Raw genomic sequence first — 18,270 nt, 5'->3', positions numbered from 1 at the left:
GTTTCTCATGGTGGGGGCTTGTGCCCCTTGTTGTTTCGCGTGGCACTATCACAGCAAAGGCCTACATTGATATTTTAAGCACCTTATTGCTTCCCACTGTTAAAGAGCAATCCGGGGATGGCGACTGCATCTTTCAACTTGATCGAGCACCTGTTCATAATGCACGGCCTGTGGCGGAGTGGTTACACGACAATAACGTCCCTGTAATGGACTGACCTGAATCCTATAGAACACACTTGGGATATTTTGGAACGCCGAATCATGCCAGGTCACACTCCGTGAAGAATGGTCTGCCATTCCTCAAGAAACCTTCCAGCACCTGATTGAACGTATGCCTGTGAGAGTGGAAACTGTCATCAAGGCTAAGGGTGGGCCAACACCATACTGAATTCCAGCACTACGGATGGAGAGCGCCACGAACTTGTAAGTGATTTTCAGCCAGGTTTTCGCATACTTTTGATCGCATATGTATCTACAGTATTATATCAGAATCTTGCGCCACACTGCACAAAACAGTACAAAATCGACGTGAAATCGATATTTTTGGAATTTCACGTAAACAGTCACCAGATAGGATCACACCAGATGTTATACATACGTAGACGTAGTAATATGGAAATCTTCCGAAACAGCTGTCGTAATGACCAGTAAATGTTTTAGGCAGTGATGAAATGAAATGAAATGATCGTATGGCATCGTTGGCTGCGATGTCCCAGTCAGGTTCGGCCGGCAATTGCAAGTCTTACGTCATTCGGCGCCACACTGGGCGACTTGCGGCCGATGATGAGGATGAAATGATGAGAGCAGTACAACACCCAGTCCCCGAGCGGAGAAAATCTCCGACCCGGCGGGAATCGAACCCGGGATCAGTGCATTGGAGGCAAACACGTTACCAGTCAGCTAAGCAGGCGGACTTCAGTGATATTGGAAGCTTACTTCCATAACGTTTGTCTATTTAAACTGGAAGCAATACAATCAATGATTACTTCTCAAAAAGCTTTTATCTACAAAAAGACTGCCTGACTGTACTGTCCTTTATGTTTGTACTGCAGCCATTCTTAGAAATATCTTAGCCTCCATTTAATTATTGTGTAAGAATATGGTTTAGTATTATGCTGCACAGCCGTGAAAGATCCACACTAGATTAGCACATCGTGGGAAGGCAACGCCGAACAAGTACAGTCGAACACACTGTAAATTAAAGATAAGTATTGCAGCTTTAATTATCGTCGATGTTGGCGTGCTGACGATCTCCAGTTCAAATACAATTACCAGCGTTTTTTTTCCTCAATCTTCTGACTGGTTTGACGCGGTTTGCCACAAATTTCTCTATACCTCTCCTGCCCTAACACTTCTTCATCTCAGACTAGCACTTACATCCTACGTCCTCAGCTACTTGTTGGCTGTGTTCCTGTCTCTGTCGTCCCCTACAGTTATTATCCACTACAGCTCCCTCTAGAATCATGGCGGTTATTCCCTAATGTCTTAACATATGTCCAGATATCGTGTCCCTTTTTCTTCGCAATGTCTTCAATATGTTCCTTTCTTCGCCGATTCTGTGGAGAACCTGGCAATTCCTTATCTTATCAGTCCACCTGTTTTCCAGCATTTTCCTGTAGTACCATGCTTCAGACGCTTCGATTCATTCCGGTTCCGGTTTTTCCACAGTTCATGTTTCTCTACCATACAATACTGTGCCCCAAACGTGCGTTTTCAGAAACTTCTTCAAGTTAAGGCCTGTGTTTAATACAAACAGACTTCTGTTGGACAGGGTCGCTCTCTTTGGCTACAATAGTTTGTTTTTTATCTCCCCATTGCAACGTCCGTCTTGCGTTATTTTGCTTGCAGGGGCGCAGAATTCCCTAACTTCGTCTACCCTGTGGGTACAATTTTTGATGTTAAGTTTCTAGCTGTTCTCATTTTTGTTACTTTTCATTACTTTAGTTTTAGGTGATCTGTCAGTCCATATTCTGTTTTCACTAGTCTGTTCATTCCCTTCTATAATCTCGTAATTCTTATTCTTCACCGATATTAGGATTGTCAGCAGCGAAACTTGTCACTGATGTCCTTTCCGCATGAATTTTAATACCGCTCTTACACGTTTCCTTTACCTCCGTCGTGTATAAATTGATCAGTAAGGATGGTAGACTGCGACCCTGTTTTACCGCCTTTTTCAACCGAAAGCTTCGTTCTTGGTCTTCCAGTCTTATCGTCCTCTCTACTTTCTTGCACATATTGTGTATTACTCATTCTTCTCTGTTGCTTACTTCTATGTTTCCCAAAATTCCGAACATCTTGCACCATTTTACATTGAGCAATGTATTTTCCAGGTCGACAAATCCTATGCAGGTGTCTTGATTTCTCTTCAGTTTTTCTTCCATTATCATGCACAACGTCAGCGCTGCCTCTCTGGTGCCTTTACCTTTCCTGTTTGCTATTTAGTATTTACTTTTTCTGGTAGGTTCTTAAAATTTCTTAAGTTTCTAATGTTTTAATATTCTGAAATATTCGATTTTTGTATAAATAGCAGCAATATCCCTGGAATCAGTTCTGTTCTGTCCGTACTTTGGTGTTCGTAATAAACGTAGCTTTTTTCTAAGTGTTGTCGTTCATTGACGACCATGTTTTCGGATTTGGTCTTGATTGTAGTTACAACGCGTAAAATTCACTTGCAGAAATATCAAAAACACAGAACGTATTAAAGAATCTGTCAAACAACACTACCAACATACAAGTAAAAAATTAAAGAAGTCAGTGTCTCTTCTTAATTGTTTCTTCATTTATCGGTACAGTAACGAGGTTCAATAACATTTGCAATTCCTTACCAATGCTCAATTGAAATGTGGCCATGCGCGAACTGGAGGGAAAAGCCCGACAAACGGCGTTACCTATTTTATTTCCAAAACTTTAATTAGAATAAAGAGAAAAAAGGAAAACCTGCGATCTGGCCCTGGCAAAATTTAAATTGAACGGTAGTCCGAGCGCAAGTGAGTTTTGCTTCACTACTTTTCAATTCTCGCAGCTTTTGAACTCGCTCCTTGCTTAACAAGTACATAGTTTATGCACACGTTTAAGTGACACAGTTTCTCAGGTAAATTTACGCTATTGCTCATAGCCCACTTTGGCACTATTTTAAACTGATCACAAGTAGATTTTTGTTTCATTTAATGCTCCACGAACGTCGTAAGCAGTTTGTTTTGATAGTGAGTGGTAATTAGGAGCAGGATTTGGAACATCTCATATAACAAATATTCAGTTCAACTTTTTTTTAGTATTAAATATTACGCCCAATTTCGTTTCTCCAGTCGAAAGAAATCATGAACGAACGTGCAAATACGTGTTTGATTTTTTGAGTTCGCCTCAGTTGCAGCGACACTGTGGGGTATTGTCAAACATAAATTTGAACAATTAATTTGAAGTCGTTCTGTTCAGCTTCTCGTTATTCCGCTGTGGTAATATTCTTTAGTGCAGCACATGTTGCTCCTCAACTATATTTTATGTCTGTCTTTGGGAGATGAATAAAGAATGCATATCAGTTCATGTATCTAAGTAAAGAAAAACAGAAAAGGAATTTATGGTGTGTTTCATGACGATCATTTTGGATTTACGATATGTAAATGTACCAGAAATGCCGTTCTAAGACTGCACATTAAATCAGAGACAAGACGCAACGACAATCAAGAAACCGTGATAGGATTTGTTGACCTACAATAAGCGTTAGACAACGTAAAATGGGGCGACATGTTTGCAATTTTCAAAACAAATAGATAAAAGCTGTAGGGACGTATACTATACAATATGTAGAAGAACAAAAGGGGTGACAATGAGAATGGCAGAGCAAGACAGAAATTGTCGCTTTATAAAAGTGATAGACAGGGATGAAGTCTTCCTCCCTACTTTTAAACCTGTTATTAGAAGAAGCATTGGCGGAAATAAATGAAAATCTCAGGTGTGTGATTAGGATTAAAAATGGAAGGTTGTTAACGATAAGCTTCGTTTATGTCATTGCTATTCTCAGTGAAAGTGAAGAAGTATTACAGGACCCGGTGAATGTAATAAACACTCTAATGAGTATAGAATATGGACAGAGAAGGATGAAAGTTAGGTGGAGTAGAAAAAATGAGATTAACGACAAACTCAGCATCTAAACTGATGACTACAAAGTAGACAAATGTAATGAATTCTGTAATGCAATGGAGATGTAGTGCAACAGAAGAATGTTGAAAATTTGGTGATCTGATAAGATGCGGAATGGAGAAGTTCTACGCAGAATCGGAGAAGAAAGTGAACAGATGGAGCGTGATGACAAGAAAGAAGGTACGGAATGATAGGAAAAGCGTTAAGACATCAGGTAACAACTTTCGTAGTACTACAGGGAGCTCTAAAGGGTGAAAACTGTAGGAGAAGCCTGAGACTGAATTCATCCAATAAATAGTTGTGGACTTTGTAAGTGCTGCTCTGAAATGAAGAGGCTAATATGAGAGGAATTCTTGGCTGGCCGTATCAAACTAGCGAGAAACTGATGACAAAACAGAAGAAAGGGAAGAAGAAGCCTAAAAGGTAGCCCCCACTTTTCGACTTTTACATCGAAGAAGCGATTATTAATTAAAACGACAGGTTGAAGTGTGGGATGAAAATTCAGGTTCAATGAAATCAATGGTATGATTCGCTACTGTTATTTCTATAGTCAACGGAAGTGAGGAAGAACTACATGTTGTGTTGAATGTAATGAACCATCGAATGACAATAGCAAATGGACTGGGAGTAAGCGAAAGAAATTTGAAGGTAATGAAAATTACGAGAATAAATTTTCGCTCTGTGGCGGACTGTGCGCTGATATGAAACTTCCTGGCTAGAAATGAGATTAGCGATCAAGTGAACACCATAAGTGGATACCAGGTACTACACAGACGGAACAAGGCTGACATGAGAAGCACATAAGAAGTAGCCAATTCTCGTGGAAATAAATCTAGTGCTATGAAACAACTTCCTTAATTTGAGAAAAAAATTACGGAACATACGTCTGGAACAAAGCACTCTACGGACGCGTATACGTACGGTGAGAAAAGCGGTAAAGAAGAGAATCGAAGAGATTAACATGTAGTGCTACAAAAGGATGATGAAACTTAAGTGGACTCATAAGCACAGAAAAGAAGAGATTATCCACGGAATGGCCGATAGAAGGAATACTTTGCTAAAACTGATTAGAAGAGCGGACAGAATGATGTGACGTATATTACGGCATCATTAAAAACATTCATGGAATTAGAAGGAGCTGTAGCAGAAAAGAAGGCTGTACGGAAGTCAGATTGGAATATATCCGACATTTAATAGAACACGTCGGGCATAATCACTACGTTGAAAAGAAGAGGTTGGAACAGGAGACGAAGTCGTGGCCGCATCAAACCACTCGAAAGACTGATAACCTAAGGTAAATCAGTTTGGTTCATTCATCATCTTCAGTTGACAAGATAGACTTAAAAACGCGATCTACAAAAACACAAACGGTGGTAGGTGTTATTTATTTATAACTTTGGTATCGGAATTGAATGTGAGCGGGCAGCGATGTTGTAAGGTGTATCGCAGAAGTTAAGAGAGTATCTTTGATGTGCGCGAGGGCGCTGTAGAACAGTGCTTAGCATATCCTTGAGCACTTTTTCACAGTATATAAAATACTTAGTGTTGTCACTTATGCGCAAATTTCATTTTATTACCAACCTTTCTCTTACAATTATTTTTAATGGATCATCCAACCGAATATGTTCGATGGACAGTTCGATTTGCAATGAACAAAGAACTCGTTGCACCTCTCGAATGTCTCTGTGTAGATACAGTAATTTGCAGCTTTAGCATAGCGGCGCGCAAGACAAAGCAGTACTGCAACTTGTTATCCATATTTTCCCAGAATAGAGGTAAGGAGAAAATATTATGATTTTTTTATTCAATCAGGGCCATATTATGTTATTCAGAGGCAGTTTTTGTGATCAAATTTTGAATAGGCATTACTCTAGGTTTCATGTCCAAGTTAATTATTCAGGCAGTTTACACTGTTCAAAATTCTTGCAGTGAGATTGCTAACTTTTACAGTATGGTAGACTTTCCTTTTCATTACGACAATTAATTATTATTATAGTGCAGCTTTGCTTTCACATTACGACAGTGTAAGTCATGTTGCGACAGTTCATTTATTATTACAGTTCAGATCTTTCCATCAGAAACAGAAAATTTCAATCCTATTTTATTTTTTAAAGATCACTTTCAACGATACACAGTTTATAAACTGTAACGACACGTTAAAAATACTTCCTTCTAAATTTGTAACAACAGGCTGTGCCTTTTTGAGATATCGGCAGTTTATTGTGCTTCAGCTAGTACCTCGTGCCAGTTGGCAGTTTGTCAACCAGGACCACTCAAATTTATTTTTAATTTTTCAGAACTTCATTCGTTTGCATCGCGTGTGGAAGTGAGTGCACTGCTCAAGACTATTGAAGGATCACTTATTCGAAACCCTGTGAATTTCTACCATTGCTACGCAGAAATTTGAAACTCTGCTGAAAGGTACCTAGAGCCTTCCTCTGTAACGGTACAAAATCACAGCGCTCTGCGGCGTCATAGCTCGGTCTCGACGATGCTTCGGACAGCAAGGTGTAGACTCATCCGAGAAAAGGGCCGGGTCTGAGAAGTTCATGTGACACATAAGGTGGATTAACGATGTCACTACGGCAGCAAACTCTACCACAATTCTGCCCAACGGCACCGTGGACCTGACTCACAATGGAAAGGCCGTAGGACCCAGCCTTACGCACATTTGCCGGCCGTTGTGGCCGAGCGGTTCTAGGCGCTTCAGTCAGAAACCGCGCGACCGCTACGGTCGCAGGTTCGAATCCTGCCTCGGGCATTGATGTGTGTAATGTCCTTAGGTTAGTTAGGTTTAAATAGTTCTAAGTTCTAGGGGACTGATAACCTCAGATGTTGAGTCCCATAGTGCTCAGAGCCATTTGATTTTTCTTACCCACATTTTGACCCCTTGTTTTGACGCCTCTGTGATAAAGGTTAGAACCGCAACGCCCAGCGTTGAAATCACGCGGGCTGCTTACGGATGGCCGAGGGAAACATGTCAGACACACAGCCGCTCAGAATCGACAGGAAGAGGCCTTAGATGATGGCATAAAGGGCGTCAATGAAACCAACCCTTTGCTTGGGACGTTGATTCTCACACATTTCGCTGTCGAAAACAACAGTTCGCACTGCAGTGTGCAACAGGACGACGTTTTCGACTACGTTTGTCATTACTGACTCTCCCGGACGTTTCAATCATTTTCTAATGACATTGTGGGGCTACATCCTCATTGGACGAGTCGCCTTTGGAGTGCAGAAAGGCCGCTGTTTTTGCTCTCGTGTACAGTTGGAATCACCAGTGACCGTTCAAAACCGTCGGATAAAATTTGAACGTGATCCGTAGTAGCAAAATGTGTTCATTCATATTCAGACCTCTTATTCCGCGCATTCCTGTGGCGAGGGGGAAGGGGAGGGGGGGAGGGGGGGAGGGGTAGGGACGACGACATTGATACAGACGTGAATAAAACAGCAAAGAGTCCTTCTAAGACATCCCAGTCCGGCAACAGCCTCAGTAACATCCGGCTATCTTTATCAACAATTTTAAAAATGTGCCCCTTCAGGTGCATGCAGGCAGGCATCTGGCATCGGAGACGTGTAAACAGGATGCAGCCTTGCAAACGCCTAAAAGTACTTCACAGATTGTCATTGTACTGCTACATCTTTAAAATTTTCAATAATATGGGCGGGTACCATCGAAGATGTTGAACTGGTTTGGTGGGGATTTTAGAGAGACCCTTTGCTTGTTTCATTCCATTATATATCAATTCCGCAACCCCCCTCACCTCCATTATCAACCCACAGGAGAGCTCGAAACAGGAGAGCTGAAACCGCATAAGCACTCTTTCCTGTTTCGGATAACTTTCAAATTTTGTCGAATGGTTCTGAACGGTCCTTAGTGGTTCCAAGCTGTGAGTAAGAGAGAAACCTGCGTTCGCGCAGCTTTCCAAGGTGGCGCGGTCACATTCAGTAGGGATGCAGCCCCACAATGTCCTTAGAAAAGCTTGACACGTCCTCCATTGCTAATCGAACTGCGAACTGTCGTTTTCTACTGCGAAATGTGTGCGAATCAATGCTTCAAGGAAAGGGATGGTTTCAAAGACGCCCTTTATGTCGCCCCCCTGAGGCCTTTTCGTGTCGATCTAAGCTTCGATATGTCTGAATAGTTTTCCTCGAATATTCATAACAAAATCGTGTGATTTCGACGCTGGTCGTCACCGTTCTGAGACTCCACAGCGAAGGCGTCAAAAGAAGGGGTTGAATGAGGGTAAGAGGGGATGTTAAGGCCTTCCATGTGGGTAAGAGGAGTATCACGGCCTTCCCTTCGTGTGACAGGTCTACTGTAGCCCTGGGCCAAATTTTGGTGAAATTTTCTGCCAATTGAAAGGTATGTGCTAAGGTATGATCAGGGTAGCTCCAGAAAATATAGTCGATAGTTGCCAACAGCAAGGTGGAACGAGTATAATATCTTCGAGTAGGAGGATCTTTGATGGTTAAGAGAGCCGGGCGCGCGCAGTAAACAACCGGAGAGTCGCAGGTAGGTACCCGGAGGAAGCAGACGTGTGGTGACAGCTTTAAGGTAGGAGTCACGCTCGCTACGCATTTACCCTAACAAAACTTTAGCAAATAAATGAGAGAAGATATATAACGATTTCAAATTGGTCTTTGTTAGATAATGTTCAGAGTTAGGATTTGTATGTCCAAGGTTCGACACGGTAAGCGTTTTGTAACATTTTTTGTAAGAGTTATTCGTGCTACGAAAATGTTCGAAATGATGGGTTTTGTGTATTCCTTACAATTTTAACAATATATACAAGGTGAGTCAGCTAACGTTACCGCTGAAAATATTTCGTAAACCACATCAAATACTGACGAACCGATTCCACAGACCGAACGTGAGGAGAGGGGCTAGTGTAATTGTTTAATACAAACCATACAAAAATGCACGGAAGTATGTTTTTTAACACAAACCTACGTTTTTTTAAACGGAACCCCGTTAGTTTTGTTAGCACATCTGAACATATAAACAAATACGTAATCAGTGCCGTTTGTTGCATTGTAAAATGTTAATTACGTCCGGAGATATTGTAACCTAAAGTTGACGCTTGAGTACCACTCCTCCGCTGTTCGATCGTATGTATCGGAGAGCACCGAATTACGTAGGGATCCAAAGGGAACGGTGATGGACCTTAGGTACAGAAGAGACTGGAACAGCACATTACGTCCACGTGCTAACACCTTTTTATTGGTCTTTTTCACTGACGCACATGTACATTACCATGAGGGGTGAGGTACACGTACACACGTGGTTTCCGTTTTCAATTACGGAGTGCAATAGAGTGTGTCCCGACATGTCAGACCAATAGATGTTCAATGTGGTGGCCATCATTTGCTGCACACAACTGCAATCTCTGACGTAATGAATGTAGTACACGCCGCAGTACATCTGGTGTAATGTCGCCGCAGGCTGCCACAATACGTTGTTTCATAACCTCTGGGGTTGTAGGCACATCGCGGTACACATTCTCCTTTAACGTACCCCACAGAAAGAAGTCCAGAGGTGTAAGATCAGGAGAACGGGCTGGCCAATTTATGCGTCCTCCACGTCCTATGAAACGGCCGTCGAACATCCTGTCAAGGGTCAGCCTAGTGTTAATTGCGGAATGTGCAGGTGCACCATCATGCTGATACCACATACGTCGACGCGTTTCCAGTGGGACATTTTCGAGCAACGTTGGCAGATCATTCTGTAGAAACGCGATGTATGTTGCAGTGCTCTCCGATACACACGATCGAACAGCGGAGGAGTGGTACTCAAGCGTCAACTTTAGGTTACAATATCTCCGGACGTAATTAACATTTTACAATGCAACAAACGGCACTGATTACGTATTTGTTTATATGTTCAGATGTGCTAACAAAACTAACGTGGTTCCATTTAAAAAACGTAGGTTTGTGTTAAAAAACATACTTCCGTGCATTTTTGTATGGTTTGTATTAAACAATTACACTAGCCCCTCTCCTCACGTTCGGTCTGTGGAATCGGTTCGTCAGTATTTGATGTGGTTTACGAAATATATCCAGCGGTAACGTTAGGTGACTCACCCTGTATATTGAGATCAACATTGTGTTTAAATCTAACAGTCTGAATCATAATCTACATCCTTTGCTTGTACTGAATATGAAAATGAGTAGTAAAGTAAAGTTACCCACCAATGAAAGAACGTAAAGAAAATGAGGCCTCTACGCAATATATATACAGGGTGTTACAAAAAGGTACGGCCAAACTTTCAGGAAACATTCCACACACACAAAGAAAGAGAATATGTTATGTGGACCTGTGTCCGGAAACGCTTACTTTCCATGTTAGAGCTCATTTTATTACTTCTCTTCAAATCACATTAATCATGGATTGGAAACACACAGCAACAGAACGTACCAGCGTGACTTCAAACACTTTGTTACAGGCAATGTTCAAAATGTCCTCCGTTTTATCGAGGATACATGCATCCACCCTCCGTCGCATGGAATCCCTGATGCGCTGATGCAGCCCTGGAGAATGGCGTATTGTATCACAGCCATCAACAATACGAGCACGAAGAGCCTCTACATTTGGTGCCGGGGTTGCGTAGACGAGAGCTTTCAAATGCCCCCATAAATGAAAGTCAAGAGGGTTAAGGTCAGGAGAGCGTGGAGGGCATGGAATTGGTCCGCCTCTAACAATCCATCGGTCACCGAATCTGTTGTTGAGAAGCGTACGAACACTTCGACTGAAATGTGCAGGAGCTCCATCGTGCATGAACCACATGTTGTGTTGTACTTGTAAAGGCACATGTTCCAGCAGCAGAGGTAGAGTATCCCTATGAAATCATGATAACGTGCTCCATTGAGCGTACGTGGAAGAACAAACTAAAATGAGCTCTAACATGGAAATTAAGCGTTTCCGGACACATGTCCACAGAACATCTTTTCTTTATTTGTGTGTGAGGAATGTTTCCTGAAAGTTTGGCCGTACCTTTTTGTAACACCCTGTATATGTGCAGTTGATGGTTTGAAATCGATTTTGGTTTAACTGACGTTATCAGAGCACAGTTATTTCAAATAACTAATTTTACCCCATTGCAGAACTGGCGTTACTCAAGTCAAGATATAATTTCATTAAATAAACATCAGCGCCAAAAGTTAAATTTTCAGTACCATCTTAATGCCATTGCACAAACGGCATTATTCTCTTAAACTTGATTGCTGAGTCAAATACACGTTGCATTCCTGGCAAAATGGAGGAGCGCAAGAAACAAGTCCACAGACGCAGTCAGATGCAGGTTTGCTGAATAATTGATTTAGAACGATCTTATCAATGATACTTTCACAAAAAAAAAGGGAAACAATTTTGGTTAGATACTTCCACAATGTGACATCATTTACCCCATCTTACACGTAATATGAAATTCTGAACTGTGACCTTTTTCCCACGTGTCGACACCTTGCTGTTTGGAACACCGTGGAGCCCGAGGGCGACGTCGCAGGGCGCCACACTTTTGCAGAATTACAGTAAACGGCACCTTTGAGCCAAATATCAAATCTCTGCCTCGTAATGGGAGACAGATATGAGGTTTCTAAAACTTGATCCTGTAACTGTGTCGTACAATGTAACGGAAACTGGTTAAAGTGTTAAACCAATGCTATTGCTCCTCCCAGTTGCGGGTACGTTAATGAGCTGTCTCCCATGTTTCAGCATGAACTAGCTGCAGCTACCTGAACTTAAGTCAGCCTGTGAAGTAGTTTTGAGACTTTGAAACTGTCTTTCAGCACGTCATACATTTAAGTATGTCCTGCAGCACTTTTTGCTCCTGCATCGAGCTGGGGACGGCGCCCCATTACGGCGGGAGACGTCACGCTGTAAATAAGTAAGCCCGGCCTGCGAGGAAGCGCGAGTGGCGGCCTGTGGGCTTTCAGGACACGTGTGTGCGTGCAGCGAGCAGAAGTAATGCGCTGCGACACAAACCGGCGAGACGCGACGTCTGCCGCCCCGGGACGTGACGACGCGCTGCGCCGCAACGCCACGCAGCCGCAGCGGGACTGCAGAGTCGGTCTCCTGCAGGCGCTCCATGCGTCACCCGTTGCTCTCTGTCAGGCCCTGGACACTGTCTACTCCAGTAACCGACTCCTGGTGCCGTACGTTTTAAATCACTCTTTTCTTTCCAAGTTATGGGGATCTGCATGGCTCTGAGATATCTCTCAACTTTCATTTCATTTACACTACTGGCTATTAAAATTGCTACACCACGAAGATGACATGCTACAGACGAGAAATTTAACCGTCAGGAAGAAGATGCTGTGATATGCAAATGATTAGCTTCTCAGACCATTCACACAAGATTGGCGCCGGTGGCTACACCTACAATGTGCTGGCATGAAGAAAGTAAACAACCGATTTATCATACACAAACAGCAGCTGACCAGCGTTGCCTGGTGGAACGTTGTTGTGATGCCTCCTGTAAGGAGGAGAAATGCGTAGCATCACGTTTCTGACTTTGATAAAGGTCGGAATGTAACCTATCGCGATTGCGGTTTATCGTATCGCGACATTGCTGCTCTCGTTGGTCGAGATCCAAAGACGGTTAGCAAAGTATGGAATCGATGGTTTCAAGAGGGTAATACGGAACGCCAATCACTCAACATCACCTGCCTTAATTTGTCTACATTCCATTATCCCTGTTTTTCTTTTATTGGTGTCCATCTAATATCCTCCTTTCAAGACACTGTCCATTCCGTTTGGAACAGGTGGAACGGTTTTACTTAACAGCTCTTTTGTTTAACCCTTAAATCTAAAAGGGATGGAAGGGCCGATCCAGTAAAGTGGACATTTCAATTCAAATTGGTTTTTTAGCTACCTAAAGCAATTTCTGATACAATTTGACAGGCGCCACTCGGGCAAGATTATTTAAGAGACGTTCATTACATAAATCATAAGCAAGTTAATAAATAACTTTAACAAACAACTCTAGTTAAGACACATTATTTAAGAGTCTTTCAATTTCAAACTTTAAAATTACGTGTAGCCCACGATTTCCCACCAACATTGAAAGAAGCCACTAAGGATTAATTTAACCATAACTTTAACAAACAAACCTACTTAAGACACATTATTTAAGACCCTTTCCATTTCAAACTTCAAAATTACATTTAACATAACAGTTGACACACAGCCTCAACTTTAACACCAAAACTTAAAACGAATTTATTAAATTTATCCGGCCGCTGTGGCCGAGCGGTTCTAGGCGCTTCAGTCTGGAACCGCACGACCGCTACGGTCGCAGGTTAGAATCCTGCCTCGCGCATGGACGTGTGTGATGTCCTTAGGTTAGTTAGGTGTAAGTAGTGTTAAGTCTAGGGGACTGATGACCTTAGATTTTAAGTCCCATACTGCCCAGAGACATTTGAACCATTAAACGTAACTTCGGAAATCTTGCAGAACGAATCAGAACATTATTCAAATGCCCATTGACTTGTAAGATGGACTTTTAGGGTGTAGAAAGTTACAACCTTGTACAGTGATAAATGTGTAAAAACAGAAGCAAGGTCCAAGCTTATAAGGCCGAAGTTTAACCACGAACGGTGGACCCGACTGAGAGAAGTAATACTAAACTTCGAACCAAGACGTGACTCCGTTTGCCACCCCACGCCGAGTAGGCCACCAAAATGTGAACCGAAGAGGGACACACGAGCTCAGGCGAAGTCCACCGCCCGTAAGCCAAACTTGCAATCTAATGGGAAGCCCTGTCATTCGGTTGCCCGCTGCCTCAGCTCACTGAAACACAGACCACACCCGACAACAGAAGGCAGAAAAACCTTTCTTAACCTTAACATTCAAGATTGACCAGTAAATTAACTCTATAACATCAAGGCTAAACGACTACTAATTTTATTAGGACTTGCTTCCTTTAAGTGAAACAGTACGTGACAGAAAAACACTAAGAGTGGGAAACGAACTGGCTCACGAGAACCAGCACTCACTAGAACTTAATGATACACATCTGCAAATACATCGATATTATGCGGAAGCAGAGCACACACTTAGTAGTATGAATTGAAATCAAACAAGCATCACATCACACGTCATGCAACGTCTTACTGTACCAAGAGCAATCACAATCACAGTTAACTAAGCGCTCTTAGTAATTAGCGTACTGGGGCGATTTTGCGTAGATGCCAGACCATCATTTCGCAAGACCATAACAGCGTGTCCCTCCAAGGAAGCAGGCACATCACAGCTCACGAGGTTCCCGGAGAATGCACAGCGCCGGCCAGCTCCTGCCGACTCCAGTACAACCACGTGACAATTGCCACCCGGCCTCAGGCAAGACGTCTTCGCTTCTGTCCGCTAGCCAATCGCCGACTCGCGCACCGCCGCGTTCCGTTCTCAAGCGTTGTGTCCTCTCCTCTCCTACTCGCGGTCGGCACTCCCTTATATCTCAAGCCGGCACAAGCCCAAAGACAAACCTCTGCACTAGGAAATCGATCGTACTCATTTCAGAGATGCTACTGGCGCCGGTCCCGCCACGGCACACTGTTCAGCTGCTCTTGCAAGTCCTTTCCTGTCTCTGACAGAATTCCATTGTCATCGGCAAACGTTAAAGTTTTTATTTCATCACCCTAAACCTTGATTCTTACTCCAAATCTTTCTTTGATTTCCCTTACTGCCTGCTCAATTCACGGATTGAATAACATCGGCGATATGCTTCAGCCCTGTCTCACCAACTTCTCAATCACTTCTTCCCTTTCAAGCCCCTCGACCATTATAACTGCCGTCTGGTTTCTATACAAGCTGTTAATAGCATTTCGCTCCGTGTTCCTTAGTTGTGGTAGCTTATTGAAAGTGGATGCAGCACTATACTGCACGCCTTTCTTCAGAAGAGTCGACACTGAACGATTGAGATACAGATCTCTGTCTGGTTTCAACTGAGTTAAAGCTCTAATCCTTGGGAATGAGACCCCATTACTAGCAACAAACGATATTAAATACGTATTGAGAGACCAACGTCAGAATTCCCAGATTCCTGAATAGAGGTCAACAAGTCGTCCTTGAACTTACATGTCATATTACTCGAACTGCCCGTTTCTACCTCAAAAATACCCTGTGTGAATGGGAAGATTTGCCGCAGAATATAGTGCCGTAAGTCATAAGTGAATGAAAGTAAGCAAAGTAGACTAATTTTCGTGTAGGACTAAAACTTGTTGCAGATACTGTTCTAGTGCTAAATACGGCAGCATTCAGTTTATTAACAAGATCCTGAACATGTGTTTTAAGTGACAGTGATCATCTATCAGACCACCTGGGAATTTTGATTGTTCAGACTCACTAATCTTATGCCCACTTTGTTGAATCACAATGTCAGTTATAACTGTTTATTATGTTACAAACTGTAAAAACTAATTCGTTCTGTTATTTATCACAATTTTTTTCTAGAAGCCTTGAACTTACATCATGACACCCGCTATTTGATACATAGTCTGTCCTCGTTACTAAATTAGTGTCATCAGCAACGAGTAATATTTCAGAAAGGCCATATCACTTTACAGTGTGTGTAAGAAACAATAGTGCTCCCAGTGCTGATCTCTGGGGCACACACCCTCCACTGCCCCCTCCAGGCCCACCTCCACTTAACCGTGTTTGTCCCAACGAGATTCCTCGTCATAGTCGTTCTCATTACTGTCGAGAATGGCCTTTTACTACTTCAAAAAATATATGGGGAGGGGGTGATCTGAAAATTGATGGAACGCTGGATTGCTTTTACTTCAGCGTATTAATTATTGTGAGGTGAAAAAGAGTCACAAAAGGAGAAGCGGGATCGAAGATGATCGTACTTATGATAGGACTCAACCAAAAGTCCAGACTGTACCTCATTCTGCCCCTTGTTACCCTTTAAATTTCCTGTTACGAGAAAACCAGGTGCAGAGGTCAATATAGGAGAGCGATAACTGTGTTAAAATGCAGCACAGTACGATAAAATGTGTCACAGTGTGCAGCAAGAATAATCAGATTTTGTGTAACAACAATTGAGACTGCTGGTTCCAAGTCAGATGTCGGCTAAGGGTGGTACGGCGGTCGGTCGGTGAAGACTAATCCTGTATGGACAATAAGTGATAGTTAAGGTACATATTCAATAAAATATCACGTCATTTCAACTAATAGTAAGCTTATTATTCACCGTTACCTTAGAACTAAGGGAATGGCGTTGTTACACTCGTCGAGACAAGAGAAACAGAGGCAGCAAGAAGTAGTCTAACAGAAATTTCTTTGTCTTTTACAAAAGAACAACGTAATTATTCATCAACTCCAACACAATGAGTTCAATGATATATAAATTTCTCACTATTCTACTGAATTAAACGACCAGATTAATTTGTTGATAGACTATGACTTCGGGTGAGTTCTTAAAGGAATACAATCTCTAACTTAGTATTTTTATACTTGCAGCTTCCTATATAGTACAGTTTACGTAAGTGTGTCTGTTGTGTGAGTAACTAATACTTCCCTTTTCTTCTCCTCCCAGGAACATTCTTCACTGCATAACCGAGAATGTGGATTTGTCTATTCATTTCTTTTCTGTAGACTTACTGGTTGACATCATGTTCAGATATAACTGTTTGCAAGGTTTGACAAGCAGAGTTAGACACATTCTCAGATAACTGCACAGCAGGTTAGTCAATTCCAGGGACGTATTGTTTAATATTCTGTTGATATGATAGCTGCTGCTGTAGATCTTGTAACATATAATTTAACGTACTTGGCGAATATATGACAGCAGATGGCGACGTATTTAACTCCACCTCACACAGAAGGTAGAGAGGTCTTGCAGTATCCATGTAGACTATTTGAAGTGGTTGTGTTAATATGATCCGATATAATTTTGTGTGATGGGATTTATTAGTGGAATTAGACATTTGACAAATAGGTCATATTTTAGCAGTTGCATTCCTTTTCTCATGCTAGGACAATGTAAGTTAATCCTCTGCATACACCTAAGTATGCTAATGCCTCGAAGCAGTATGTGCACAAAAATTATGTGTATACTTCATACGCACAAAGCGTCGGAATTAGGGTTTCGTGTATAGAATAGGACATAATTCTCAATCACGTAGTGCTGTTTCAGCTTGTCAAATGATTTAGCGAAAGTAATGTTTTAACCCTCTGCTGATGATTGTCTGCGTTCTGTAAATCAGCCATATTCCAGCACATGTCTAGGTAATACTGGTGATAATTGCAGTCTGGCGTTAACAGTACTCAGTAGTCAGTTGTTTGTTCAGTAAGTTCCGAGTATTCTGACAAGCCTTGAGTTAATCACGGCAGGAAATCTACTACAATGTTATCTCTTCTGGATATGTAAATAGCCTCGAACTTGTATTCCTGAAGAAAAAAATCAGCACGCTACGCAGAGATGTAGTATCTTGCGTGATATGAGAAAGTTCAAAGCTTGTTGGTCACAACAGACTACTTTAATGTTCTTGCCATAAATATAACAGTTCAGATTTTTTGAACACGCAAACCACTGCTACATTTTCTTATTCAGTAGTGGAGTGTGAGCGTTCTCATTCAGATAAAGTATGAATAGCAAGACTTAATACGTGAGCTCCTCATTTTCCTTCTTCCTCAAGGACTTCAAATAAACAAGCTTCTAATTGAGGAAACAATGCGTCAGCAACTAAACAGAAATCCTTAATCGTATCAGTATGATGCAGAATGTCAGAATTTACTAAAGCTTCCGTTACTGCATTAAAAGCATTCTCAGAACCACTCATTCAGATCAGTGATGCATTTTTCTTCTAAAGACTCAGCGTATTTGTACTGTTTTAAAGCTGACCAGGTACAAAGCGACGAAAAAAATTCAGTATAACCGAAAGAGTGCATTACGCTGTTTGTTAGTATGAGTGTAGGGAAACAACTTTATGGTACTAGCCTTATGTGGGTGAGGTGTTATTCCACTAGAGGTATTTGTGCCACGAAGGAATTTAATCTTCTCCCTAAAAAACTTTGACTATTCAAATTAACTCTCTCTCCTGCCTCTGTCAGTTTGTGCAGTATCCTTTCTATTATCTTATATGTTCTTCCCATGTATCAGTAGCTATTAGTGTATTATCAACATAGACTGT

The sequence above is a fragment of the Schistocerca cancellata genome, chromosome 2 (genome assembly GCF_023864275.1).
Source record: "Schistocerca cancellata isolate TAMUIC-IGC-003103 chromosome 2, iqSchCanc2.1, whole genome shotgun sequence".
Classification (NCBI taxonomy): Eukaryota; Metazoa; Arthropoda; class Insecta; order Orthoptera; family Acrididae; genus Schistocerca; species Schistocerca cancellata.
Note: the sequence above shows the minus strand (reverse complement) of the source record.